The sequence below is a fragment of the Ciona robusta genome, chromosome 9 (genome assembly GCF_009617815.1).
Source record: "Ciona robusta chromosome 9, ASM961781v2".
In the NCBI taxonomy this organism is placed as follows: domain Eukaryota; kingdom Metazoa; phylum Chordata; class Ascidiacea; order Phlebobranchia; family Cionidae; genus Ciona; species Ciona robusta.
The window spans coordinates 3,884,852-3,896,934 of NC_143243.1; the positions used below are offsets into that span (position 1 = coordinate 3,884,852).

General features: G+C 35.4%; 20 non-coding genes across 20 annotated transcripts; 5 read left to right on the forward strand and 15 right to left on the reverse strand.

Moving 5' to 3' along the window:
• Positions 1 to 72, forward strand: Trnac-gca (transfer RNA cysteine (anticodon GCA)). Its single transcript has one exon. It is a non-coding gene; the product is annotated as a tRNA-Cys (tRNA).
• Positions 73 to 988: 916 nt separating this feature from the next.
• Positions 989 to 1,061, reverse strand: Trnar-ucg (transfer RNA arginine (anticodon UCG)). The gene has a single exon. It is a non-coding gene; the product is annotated as a tRNA-Arg (tRNA).
• Positions 1,062 to 1,609: 548 nt separating this feature from the next.
• Positions 1,610 to 1,682, reverse strand: Trnar-ucg (transfer RNA arginine (anticodon UCG)). Its single transcript has one exon. It is a non-coding gene; the product is annotated as a tRNA-Arg (tRNA).
• Positions 1,683 to 2,231: 549 nt separating this feature from the next.
• Trnar-acg (transfer RNA arginine (anticodon ACG)) lies at positions 2,232 to 2,304 on the reverse strand. Its single transcript has one exon. It is a non-coding gene; the product is annotated as a tRNA-Arg (tRNA).
• Positions 2,305 to 2,531: 227 nt separating this feature from the next.
• On the forward strand, positions 2,532 to 2,603 carry Trnac-gca (transfer RNA cysteine (anticodon GCA)). Its single transcript has one exon. It is a non-coding gene; the product is annotated as a tRNA-Cys (tRNA).
• A 588-nt stretch (positions 2,604 to 3,191) lies between these two features.
• Positions 3,192 to 3,264, reverse strand: Trnar-ucg (transfer RNA arginine (anticodon UCG)). The gene has a single exon. It is a non-coding gene; the product is annotated as a tRNA-Arg (tRNA).
• Positions 3,265 to 3,813: 549 nt separating this feature from the next.
• Trnar-ucg (transfer RNA arginine (anticodon UCG)) lies at positions 3,814 to 3,886 on the reverse strand. Its single transcript has one exon. It is a non-coding gene; the product is annotated as a tRNA-Arg (tRNA).
• A 548-nt stretch (positions 3,887 to 4,434) lies between these two features.
• Trnar-ucg (transfer RNA arginine (anticodon UCG)) lies at positions 4,435 to 4,507 on the reverse strand. The gene has a single exon. It is a non-coding gene; the product is annotated as a tRNA-Arg (tRNA).
• A 549-nt stretch (positions 4,508 to 5,056) lies between these two features.
• Positions 5,057 to 5,129, reverse strand: Trnar-acg (transfer RNA arginine (anticodon ACG)). The gene has a single exon. It is a non-coding gene; the product is annotated as a tRNA-Arg (tRNA).
• Positions 5,130 to 5,356: 227 nt separating this feature from the next.
• On the forward strand, positions 5,357 to 5,428 carry Trnac-gca (transfer RNA cysteine (anticodon GCA)). Its single transcript has one exon. It is a non-coding gene; the product is annotated as a tRNA-Cys (tRNA).
• A 589-nt stretch (positions 5,429 to 6,017) lies between these two features.
• Trnar-ucg (transfer RNA arginine (anticodon UCG)) lies at positions 6,018 to 6,090 on the reverse strand. Its single transcript has one exon. It is a non-coding gene; the product is annotated as a tRNA-Arg (tRNA).
• A 549-nt stretch (positions 6,091 to 6,639) lies between these two features.
• Trnar-acg (transfer RNA arginine (anticodon ACG)) lies at positions 6,640 to 6,712 on the reverse strand. The gene has a single exon. It is a non-coding gene; the product is annotated as a tRNA-Arg (tRNA).
• A 904-nt stretch (positions 6,713 to 7,616) lies between these two features.
• Trnar-ucg (transfer RNA arginine (anticodon UCG)) lies at positions 7,617 to 7,689 on the reverse strand. Its single transcript has one exon. It is a non-coding gene; the product is annotated as a tRNA-Arg (tRNA).
• A 548-nt stretch (positions 7,690 to 8,237) lies between these two features.
• Positions 8,238 to 8,310, reverse strand: Trnar-ucg (transfer RNA arginine (anticodon UCG)). Its single transcript has one exon. It is a non-coding gene; the product is annotated as a tRNA-Arg (tRNA).
• Positions 8,311 to 8,859: 549 nt separating this feature from the next.
• On the reverse strand, positions 8,860 to 8,932 carry Trnar-acg (transfer RNA arginine (anticodon ACG)). Its single transcript has one exon. It is a non-coding gene; the product is annotated as a tRNA-Arg (tRNA).
• A 227-nt stretch (positions 8,933 to 9,159) lies between these two features.
• On the forward strand, positions 9,160 to 9,231 carry Trnac-gca (transfer RNA cysteine (anticodon GCA)). Its single transcript has one exon. It is a non-coding gene; the product is annotated as a tRNA-Cys (tRNA).
• Positions 9,232 to 9,830: 599 nt separating this feature from the next.
• Trnar-ucg (transfer RNA arginine (anticodon UCG)) lies at positions 9,831 to 9,903 on the reverse strand. The gene has a single exon. It is a non-coding gene; the product is annotated as a tRNA-Arg (tRNA).
• A 715-nt stretch (positions 9,904 to 10,618) lies between these two features.
• Positions 10,619 to 10,691, reverse strand: Trnar-acg (transfer RNA arginine (anticodon ACG)). The gene has a single exon. It is a non-coding gene; the product is annotated as a tRNA-Arg (tRNA).
• A 226-nt stretch (positions 10,692 to 10,917) lies between these two features.
• On the forward strand, positions 10,918 to 10,989 carry Trnac-gca (transfer RNA cysteine (anticodon GCA)). The gene has a single exon. It is a non-coding gene; the product is annotated as a tRNA-Cys (tRNA).
• A 588-nt stretch (positions 10,990 to 11,577) lies between these two features.
• Trnar-ucg (transfer RNA arginine (anticodon UCG)) lies at positions 11,578 to 11,650 on the reverse strand. Its single transcript has one exon. It is a non-coding gene; the product is annotated as a tRNA-Arg (tRNA).
• Between the last annotated feature and the right edge of the window lie 433 nt (positions 11,651 to 12,083).

Below are 12,083 nucleotides of genomic sequence, written 5' to 3' on the forward strand. Positions count from 1 at the left end.
GGGGATATAGCTCAGTGGTAGAGCATTCGACTGCAGATCGAGAGGTCCCTGGTTCAAATCCGGGTGTCCCCTTTATGGATTATATCCAACATTTACTTCGAACGTTTTCGATTCGCATAACGTACTGGTGCAAAGTTTTAAACAACTGATTACTCGGTTTGAAAGTATGATTACCTTTATTTTTCTGTACAAATTTAAGCGTTGGCGAACTTAAAACCAAAATCCATTGGGCCACGCACACGCACGAATGCACCGCAGGTAGGTTACTATACCATACGCAACAGAAGTGCAAAGGATTCGAATATTAGTTACCTTGTTAATACAATGTGGTTTAAAATTGGAATTGTACATTAAACAACAACTATGACCAAGACAGGAACTCGAACCATCAATCTTCTGATTCGCAGTGAGACGGCTTATCCATTGGGCCATGCGACCATAGTACTGCAACTCTAGAATTCGCTTTCTATCTAACCCAATTTCGTTGGATTTGAATTAATTTGTATGGTATTAACATGATCAAGAGATTTGTTTTTTTTTGTTTAGAATATATATCCACTTTTCTTATTCGTATAGTTGTACATTAAATGAACCAGTATTGAACAGAGAGGGACTTGAGTACTCAATCTTCTGATTGGACAATTCTAAATAAAACAAAATTGACCACAGAGGGACTCGAACCCTCAATCTTCTCTCAAGACAGGAACTCGAACCATCAATCTTCTGATTCGCAGTGAGACGGCTTATCCATTGGGCCATGCGACCATAGTACTGCAACTCTTGAATTCGCTTTCTATCTAACCCAATTTCGTTGGATTTGAATTAATTTGTATGATATTAACATGATCAAGAGATTTGTTTTTTTTTTGTTTAGAATATATATCCACTTTTCTTATTCGTATAGTTGTACATTAAATGAACCAGTATTGAACAGAGAGGGACTTGAGTACTCAATCTTCTGATTGGACAATTCTAAATAAAACAAAATTGACCACAGAGGGACTCGAACCCTCAATCTTCTGATTCGAAGTCAGACGCCTTATCCATTGGGCCATGCGGCCATTGCATTTAAACACTGAAGTCCTCTTTCTATCTAGCCCAATTGCTTTGGAATTGAATTCATTTTTATCATACATATATTTGTTATTTTTGTTTAAAATGTATGGTATTAACATTATCTAGACACTTGTTTATGGTTTAAAATTATATATCCACTTTTCTCATTCGTATAGTTGTACATTATATAAAGCAATACTGAAAACAGAGGGACTCGAGTATACAATCTTCTGATTGGACAATACTAAAGAAATCTAAACTCACCACATAAGGACTCGAACCCTCAGTTTTCTGTTTCGAAGTCAGACGCCTTATACATTGGGCCATGCGGCCATAGTAATGTAATTTACAGTTCGCTTTCTATCCAAACCTAATTTCGTTGGATTTGAATTAGTTTGTATCGTATTAACATTATCAAAACATTGTTTTTTTATTGAAAACTGTTTATCCACTTTTCTTATTCGTTTATTTGAACATTAAATAGAGCAATATTGAACACAGAGGGACTCGAGTACTCAGTCTTCTGATTGGACAATTCTAAATAAAACAAAATTGACCACAGAGGGACTCGAACCCTCAATCTTCTGATTCGAAGTCAGACGCCTTATCCATTGGGCCATGCGGCCATTGCATTTAAACACTGAAGTCCTCTTTCTATCTAGCCCAATTGCTTTGGAGTTGAATTCATTTTTATCATACATACATTTGTTATTTTTGTTTAAAATGTATGGTATTAACATTATCTAGACACTTGTTTTTTGTTTAAAATTATATATCCACTTTTCTCATTCGTATAGTTGTACATTATATAAAGCAATACTGAAAACAGAGGGACTCGAGTACACAATCTTCTGATTGGACAATACTAAAGAAATCTAAACTCACCACAGAAGGACTCGAACCCTATGTTTTCTGTTTCGAAGTCAGACGCCTTATACATTGGGCCATGCGGCCATAGTAATGTAATTTACAGTTCGCTTTCTATCCAAACCTAATTTCGTTGGATTTGAATTAGTTTGTATCGTATTAACATTATCAAAACATTGTTTTTTTTATTGAAAACTATTTATCCACTTTACTTATTCGTTTATTTGAACATTAAATAAAGCAATATTGAACACAGAGGGACTCGAGTACTCAGTCTTCTGATTGGACAATTCTAAACAAAACAAGATTGACCACAGAGGGACTCGAACCCTCAATCTTATGATTCGTAGTCAGACGCCTTATCCATTGGGCCATGCGGCCATGGCGCTGCAACTCTACATTTCGCTTTCTATCCAACCCAATTCTGTTGGATTTAAATTAATTTGTATCGTAATAACATTATCTAGACACTTGTTTTTTTTGTTTGAAATTATATCAATTGCTCAATCTTCTGAATCGCAGTCGGACGCCTTATCCATTGGGCCATAGTAATGTAATTTACAGTTCGGTAAGTTATTGTATATATGTCTGTATACCTTGCAATGTGTGGGGATATAGCTCAGTGGTAGAGCATTCGACTGCAGATCGAGAGGTCCCTGGTTCAAATCCGGGTGTCCCCTTTATGGATTATATCCAACATTTACTTCGAACGTTTTCGATTCGCATAACGTACTGGTGCAAAGTTTTAAACAACTGATTACTCGGTTTGAAAGTATGATTACCTTTATTTTTCTGTACAAATTTAAGCGTTGGCGAACTTAAAACCAAAATCCATTGGGCCACGCACACGCACGAATGCACCGCAGGTAGGTTACTATACCATACGCAACAGAAGTGCAAAGGATTCGAATATTAGTTACCTTGTTAATACAATGTGGTTTAAAATTGGAATTGTACATTAAACAACAACTATGACCAAGACAGGAACTCGAACCATCAATCTTCTGATTCGCAGTGAGACGGCTTATCCATTGGGCAATGCGACCATAGTACTGCAACTCTAGAATTCGCTTTCTATCTAACCCAATTTCGTTGGATTTGAATTAATTTGTATGGTATTAACATGATCAAGAGATTTGTTTTTTTTTGTTTAGAATATATATCCACTTTTCTTATTCGTATAGTTGTACATTAAATGAACCAGTATTGAACAGAGAGGGACTTGAGTACTCAATCTTCTGATTGGACAATTCTAAATAAAACAAAATTGACCACAGAGGGACTCGAACCCTCAATCTTCTGATTCGAAGTCAGACGCCTTATCCATTGGGCCATGCGGCCATTGCATTTAAACACTGAAGTCCTCTTTCTATCTAGCCCAATTGCTTTGGAGTTGAATTCATTTTTATCATACATACATTTGTTATTTTTGTTTAAAATGTATGGTATTAACATTATCTAGACACTTGTTTTTTGTTTAAAATTATATATCCACTTTTCTCATTCGTATAGTTGTACATTATATAAAGCAATACTGAAAACAGAGGGACTCGAGTACACAATCTTCTGATTGGACAATACTAAAGAAATCTAAACTGACCACAGAAGGACTCGAACCCTCAGTTTTCTGTTTCGAAGTCAGACGCCTTATACATTGGGCCATGCGGTCATAGTAATGTAATTTACAGTTCGCTTTCTATCCAAACCTAATTTCGTTGGATTTGAATTAGTTTGTATCGTATTAACATTATCAAAACATTGTTTTTTTTATTGAAAACTATTTATCCACTTTTCTTATTCGTATAGTTGTACATTAAATGAACCAGTATTGAACAGAGAGGGACTTGAGTACTCAATCTTCTGATTGGACAATTCTAAATAAAACAAAATTGACCACAGAGGGACTCGAACCCTCAATCTTCTGATTCGAAGTCAGACGCCTTATCCATTGGGCCATGCGGCCATTGCATTTAAACACTGAAGTCCTCTTTCTATCTAGCCCAATTGCTTTGGAATTGAATTCATTTTTATCATACATATATTTGTTATTTTTGTTTAAAATGTATGGTATTAACATTATCTAGACACTTGTTTATGGTTTAAAATTATATATCCACTTTTCTCATTCGTATAGTTGTACATTATATAAAGCAATACTGAAAACAGAGGGACTCGAGTATACAATCTTCTGATTGGACAATACTAAAGAAATCTAAACTCACCACATAAGGACTCGAACCCTCAGTTTTCTGTTTCGAAGTCAGACGCCTTATACATTGGGCCATGCGGCCATAGTAATGTAATTTACAGTTCGCTTTCTATCCAAACCTAATTTCGTTGGATTTGAATTAGTTTGTATCGTATTAACATTATCAAAACATTGTTTTTTTATTGAAAACTGTTTATCCACTTTTCTTATTCGTTTATTTGAACATTAAATAGAGCAATATTGAACACAGAGGGACTCGAGTACTCAGTCTTCTGATTGGACAATTCTAAATAAAACAAAATTGACCACAGAGGGACTCGAACCCTCAATCTTCTGATTCGAAGTCAGACGCCTTATCCATTGGGCCATGCGGCCATTGCATTTAAATACTGAAGTCCTCTTTCTATCTAGGCCAATTGCTTTGGAGTTGAATTCATTTTTATCATACATACATTTGTTATTTTTGTTTAAAATGTATGGTATTAACATTATCTAGACACTTGTTTTTTGTTTAAAATTATATATCCACTTTTCTCATTCGTATAGTTGTACATTATATAAAGCAATACTGAAAACAGAGGGACTCGAGTACACAATCTTCTGATTGGACAATACTAAAGAAATCTAAACTCACCACAGAAGGACTCGAACCCTATGTTTTCTGTTTCGAAGTCAGACGCCTTATACATTGGGCCATGCGGCCATAGTAATGTAATTTACAGTTCGCTTTCTATCCAAACCTAATTTCGTTGGATTTGAATTAGTTTGTATCGTATTAACATTATCAAAACATTGTTTTTTTTATTGAAAACTATTTATCCACTTTACTTATTCGTTTATTTGAACATTAAATAAAGCAATATTGAACACAGAGGGACTCGAGTACTCAGTCTTCTGATTGGACAATTCTAAACAAAACAAGATTGACCACAGAGGGACTCGAACCCTCAATCTTATGATTCGTAGTCAGACGCCTTATCCATTGGGCCATGCGGCCATGGCGCTGCAACTCTACATTTCGCTTTCTATCCAACCCAATTCTGTTGGATTTAAATTAATTTGTATCGTAATAACATTATCTAGACACTTGTTTTTTTTGTTTGAAATTATATCAATTGCTCAATCTTCTGAATCGCAGTCGGACGCCTTATCCATTGGGCCATAGTAATGTAATTTACAGTTCGGTAAGTTATTGTATATATGTCTGTATACCTTGCAATGTGTGGGGATATAGCTCAGTGGTAGAGCATTCGACTGCAGATCGAGAGGTCCCTGGTTCAAATCCGGGTGTCCCCTTTATGGATTATATCCAACATTTACTTCGAACGTTTTCGATTCGCATAACGTACTGGTGCAAAGTTTTAAACAACTGATTACTCGGTTTGAAAGTATGATTACCTTTATTTTTCTGTACAAATTTAAGCGTTGGCGAACTTAAAACCAAAATCCATTGGGCCACGCACACGCACGAATGCACCGCAGGTAGGTTACTATACCATACGCAACAGAAGTGCAAAGGATTCGAATATTAGTTACCTTGTTAATACAATGTGGTTTAAAATTGGAATTGTACATTAAACAACAACTATGACCAAGACAGGAACTCGAACCATCAATCTTCTGATTCGCAGTGAGACGGCTTATCCATTGGGCCATGCGACCATAGTACTGCAACTCTAGAATTCGCTTTCTATCTAACCCAATTTCGTTGGATTTGAATTAATTTGTATGGTATTAACATGATCAAGAGATTTGTTTTTTTTTTGTTTAGAATATATATCCACTTTTCTTATTCGTGTAGTTGTACATTAAATGAACAAGTATTGAACAGAGAGGGACTTGAGTACTCAATCTTCTGATTGGACAATTCTAAATAAAACAAAATTGACCACAGAGGGACTCGAACCCTCAATCTTCTGATTCGAAGTCAGACGCCTTATCCATTGGGCCATGCGGCCATTGCATTTAAACACTGAAGTCCTCTTTCTATCTAGCCCAATTGCTTTGGAGTTGAATTCATTTTTATCATACATACATTTGTTATTTTTGTTTAAAATGTATGGTATTAACATTATCTAGACACTTGTTTTTTGTTTAAAATTATATATCCACTTTTCTCATTCGTATAGTTGTACATTATATAAAGCAATACTGAAAACAGAGGGACTCGAGTACACAATCTTCGGATTGGACAATACTAAAGAAATCTAAACTCACCACAGAAGGACTCGAACCCTATGTTTTCTGTTTCGAAGTCAGACGCCTTATACATTGGGCCATGCGGCCATAGTAATGTAATTTACAGTTCGCTTTCTATCCAAACCTAATTTTGTTGGATTTGAATTAGTTTGTATCGTATTAACATTATCAAAACATTGTTTTTTTTATTGAAAACTATTTATCCACTTTTCTTATTCGTTTATTTGAACATTAAATAAAGCAATATTGAACACAGAGGGACTCGAGTACTCAGTCTTCTGATTGGACAATTCTAAATAAAACAAAATTGACCACAGAGGGACTCGAACCCTCAATCTTCTGATTCGTAGTCATACGCCTTATCCATTGGGCCATGCGGCCATGGCGTTGCAACTCTACAGTTCGCTTTCTATCCAACCCAATTCTGTTGGATTTGAATTAATTTGTATCGTAATAACGTTATCTAGACACTTGTTTTTTTTTTGTTTGAAATTATGTCAATTGCTCAATCTTCTGAATCGCAGTCGGACGCCTTTATCCATTGGGCCAAGCGGCCATAGTAATGTAATTTACAGTTCGCTTTCTATCCAAACCTAATTTCGTTGGATTTGAATTAGTTTGTATCGTATTAACATTAGCAAGACATTGTTTTTTTTTATTGAAAACTATATATCCACTTTTCTTATTCGTTTATTTGAACATTAAATAAAGCAATATTGAACACAGAGGGACTCGAGTACTCAGTCTTCTGATTGGTCAATTCTAAACAAAACAAAATTGACCACAGAGGGACTCGAGAACTTAGTCTTCTGATTGGACAATTCTAAATAAAACAAAATTGACCACAGGGGTTACTATACCATACGCAGGTAGGTTACTATACCATAGGTTACTATACCATACGCAACAGAAGTGCAAAGGATTTGAATATTAGTTACCTTGTTAATACAATGTGGTTTAAAATTGGAATTGTACATTAAACAACAACTATGACCAAGACAGGAACTCGAACCATCAATCTTCTGATTCGCAGTGAGACGGCTTATCCATTGGGCCATGCGACCATGGTACTGCAACTCTAGAATTCGCTTTCTATCTAACCCAATTTCGTTGGATTTGAATTAATTTGTATGGTATTAACATGATCAAGAGATTTGTTTTTTTTGTTTAAAATATATAACCACTTTTCTTATTCGTATAGTTGTACATTAAATGAACCAGTATTGAACAGAGAGGGACTTGAGTACTCAATCTTCTGATTGGACAATTCTAAATAAAACAAAATTGACCACACAGGGACTCGAACCCTCAATCTTCTGATTCGAAGTCAGACGCCTTATCCATTGGGCCATGCGGCCATTGCATTTAAACACTGAAGTCCTCTTTCTATCTAGCCCAATTGCTTTGGAATTGAATTCATTTTTATCATACATATATTTGTTATTTTTGTTTAAAATGTATGGTATTAACATTATCTAGACACTTGTTTTTTGTTTAAAATTATATATCCACTTTTCTCATTCGTATAGTTGTACATTATATAAAGCAATACTGAAAACAGAGGGACTCGAGTATACAATCTTCTGATTGGACAATACTAAAGAAATCTAAACTCACCACATAAGGACTCGAACCCTCAGTTTTCTGTTTCGAAGTCAGACGCCTTATACATTGGGCCATGCGGCCATAGTAATGTAATTTACAGTTCGCTTTCTATCCAAACCTAATTTCGTTGGATTTGAATTAGTTTGTATCGTATTAACATTATCAAAACATTGTTTTTTTATTGAAAACTGTTTATCCACTTTTCTTATTCGTTTATTTGAACATTAAATAAAGCAATATTGAACACAGAGGGACTCGAGTACTCAGTCTTCTGATTGGACAATTCTAAATAAAACAAAATTGACCACAGGGGGACTCGAACCCTCAATCTTCTGATTCGAAGTCAGACGCCTTATCCATTGGGCCATGCGGCCATTGCATTTAAATACTGAAGTCCTCTTTCTATCTAGGCCAATTGCTTTGGAGTTGAATTCATTTTTATCATACATACATTTGTTATTTTTGTTTAAAATGTATGGTATTAACATTATCTAGACACTTGTTTTTTGTTTAAAATTATATATCCACTTTTCTCATTCGCATAGTTGTACATTATATAAAGCAATACTGAAAACAGAGGTACTCGAGTACACAATCTTCTGATTGGACAATACTAAAGAAATCTAAACTGACCACAGAAGGACTCGAATCCTCAGTTTTCTGTTTCGAAGTCAGACGCCTTATACATTGGGCCATGCGGCCATAGTAATGTAATTTACAGTTCGCTTTCTATCCAAACCTAATTTCGTTGGATTTGAATTAGTTTGTATCGTATTAACATTATCAAAACATTGTTTTTTTTATTGAAAACTATTTATCCACTTTACTTATTCGTTTATTTGAACATTAAATAAAGCAATATTGAACACAGAGGGACTCGAGAACTCAGTCTTCTGATTGGACAATTCTAAATAAAACAAAATTGACCGCAGAGGGACTCGAACCCTCAATCTTATGATTCGTAGTCAGACGCCTTATCCATTGGGCCATGCGGCCATGGCGCTGCAACTCTACAGTTCGCTTTCTATCCAACCCAATTCTGTTGGATTTGAATTAATTTGTATCGTAATAACATTATCTAGACACTTGTTTTTTTTGTTTGAAATTATATCAATTGCTCAATCTTCTGAATCGCAGTCGGACGCCTGATCCATTGGGCCATAGTAATGTAATTTACAGTTCGGTAAGTTATTGTATATATGTCTGTATACCTTGCAATGTGTGGGGATATAGCTCAGTGGTAGAGCATTCGACTGCAGATCGAGAGGTCCCTGGTTCAAATCCGGGTGTCCCCTTTATTATTGTCCATTTATTATATCCAACATTTACTTCGAACGTTTTCGATTCGCATAACGTACTGGTGCAAAGTTTTAAACAACTGATTACTCGGTTTGAAAGTATGATTACCTTTATTTTTCTGTACAAATTTAAGCGTTGGCGAACTTAAAACCAAAATCCATTGGGCCACGCACACGCACGAATGCACCGCAGGTAGGTTACTATACCATACGCAACAGAAGTGCAAAGGATTTGAATATTAGTTACCTTGTTAATACAATGTGGTTTAAAATTGGATTTGTACTTTAAACAACAACTACGACCAAGACAGGAACTCGAACCATCAATCTTCTGATTCGCAGTGAGACGGCTTATCCATTGGGCCATGCGACCATAGTACTGCAACTCTTGAATTCGCTTTCTATCTAACCCAATTTCGTTGGATTTGAATTAATTTGTATGATATTAACATGATCAAGAGATTTGTTTTTTTTTTGTTTAGAATATATATCCACTTTTCTTATTCGTATAGTTGTACATTAAATGAACCAGTATTGAACAGAGAGGGACTTGAGTACTCAATCTTCTGATTGGACAATTCTAAATAAAACAAAATTGACCACAGAGGGACTCGAACCCTCAATCTTCTGATTCGAAGTCAGACGCCTTATCCATTGGGCCATGCGGCCATTGCATTTAAACACTGAAGTCCCCTTTCTATCTAGCCCAATTGCTTTGGAGTTGAATTCATTTTTATCATACATACATTTGTTATTTTTGTTTAAAATGTATGGTATTAACATTATCTAGACACTTGTTTTTTGTTGAAAATTATATATCCACTTTTCTCATTCGTATAGTTGTACATTATATAAAGCAATACTGAAAACAGAGGGACTCGAGTACACAATCTTCTGATTGAACAATTCTAAATAAAACAAAATTGACCACAGAGGGACTCGAACCCTCAATCTTCTGATTCGTAGTCAGACGCCTTATCCATTGGGCCATGGCGTTGCAACTCTACAGTTCGCTTTCTATCCAACCCAATTCTGATGGATTTGAATTAATTTGTATCGTAATAACATTATCTAGACACTTGTTTTTTTTTGTTTGAAATTATGTCAATTGCTCAATCTTCTGAATCGCAGTCGGACGCCTTATCCACTGGGCCAAGCGGCCATAGTAATGTAATTTACAGTTCGCTTTCTATCCAAACCTAATTTCGTTGGATTTGAATTAGTTTGTATCGTATTAACATTATCAAGACATTGTTTTTTTTTATTGAAAACTATATATCCACTTTTCTTATTGGTTTATTTGAACATTAAATAAAGCAATATTGAACACAGAGGGACTCGAGTACTCAGTCTTCTGATTGGACAATTCTAAACAAAACAAGATTGACCACAGAGGGACTCGAACCCTCAATCTTATGATTCGTAGTCAGACGCCTTATCCATTGGGCCATGCGGCCATGGCGCTGCAACTCTACATTTCGCTTTCTATCCAACCCAATTCTGTTGGATTTAAATTAATTTGTATCGTAATAACATTATCTAGACACTTGTTTTTTTTGTTTGAAATTATATCAATTGCTCAATCTTCTGAATCGCAGTCGGACGCCTTATCCATTGGGCCATAGTAATGTAATTTACAGTTCGGTAAGTTATTGTATATATGTCTGTATACCTTGCAATGTGTGGGATATAGCTCAGTGGTAGAGCATTCGACTGCAGATCGAGAGGTCCCTGGTTCAAATCCGGGTGTCCCCTTTATGGATTATATCCAACATTTACTTCGAACGTTTTCGATTCGCATAACGTACTGGTGCAAAGTTTTAAACAACTGATTACTCGGTTTGAAAGTATGATTACCTTTATTTTTCTGTACAAATTTAAGCGTTGGCGAACTTAAAACCAAAATCCATTGGGCCACGCACACGCACGAATGCACCGCAGGTAGGTTACTATACCATACGCAACAGAAGTGCAAAGGATTCGAATATTAGTTACCTTGTTAATCCAATGTGGTTTAAAATTTGAATTGTACATTAAACAACAACTATGACCAAGACAGGAACTCGAACCATCAATCTTCTGATTCGCAGTGAGACGGCTTATCCATTGGGCCATGCGACCATAGTACTGCAACTCTAGAATTCGCTTTCTATCTAACCCAATTTCGTTGGATTTGAATTAATTTGTATGGTATTAACATGATCAAGAGATTTGTTTTTTTTTGTTTAGAATATATATCCACTTTTCTTATTCGTATAGTTGTACATTAAATGAACCAGTATTGAACAGAGAGGGACTTGAGTACTCAATCTTCTGATTGGACAATTCTAAATAAAACAAAATTGACCACAGAGGGACTCGAACCCTCAATCTTCTGATTCGAAGTCAGACGCCTTATCCATTGGGCCATGCGGCCATTGCATTTAAACACTGAAGTCCTCTTTCTATCTAGCCCAATTGCTTTGGAGTTGAATTCATTTTTATCATACATACATTTGTTATTTTTGTTTAAAATGTATGGTATTAACATTATCTAGACACTTGTTTTTTGTTTAAAATTATATATCCACTTTTCTCATTCGTATAGTTGTACATTATATAAAGCAATACTGAAAACAGAGGGACTCGAGTACACAATCTTCTGATTGGACAATACTAAAGAAATCTAAACTCACCACAGAAGGACTCGAACCCTTAGTTTTCTGTTTCGAAGTCAGACGCCTTATACATTGGGCCATGCGGCCATAGTAATGTAATTTACAGTTCGCTTTCTATCCAAACCTAATTTTGTTGGATTTGAATTAGTTTGTATCGTATTAACATTATCAAAACATTGTTTTTTTTATTGA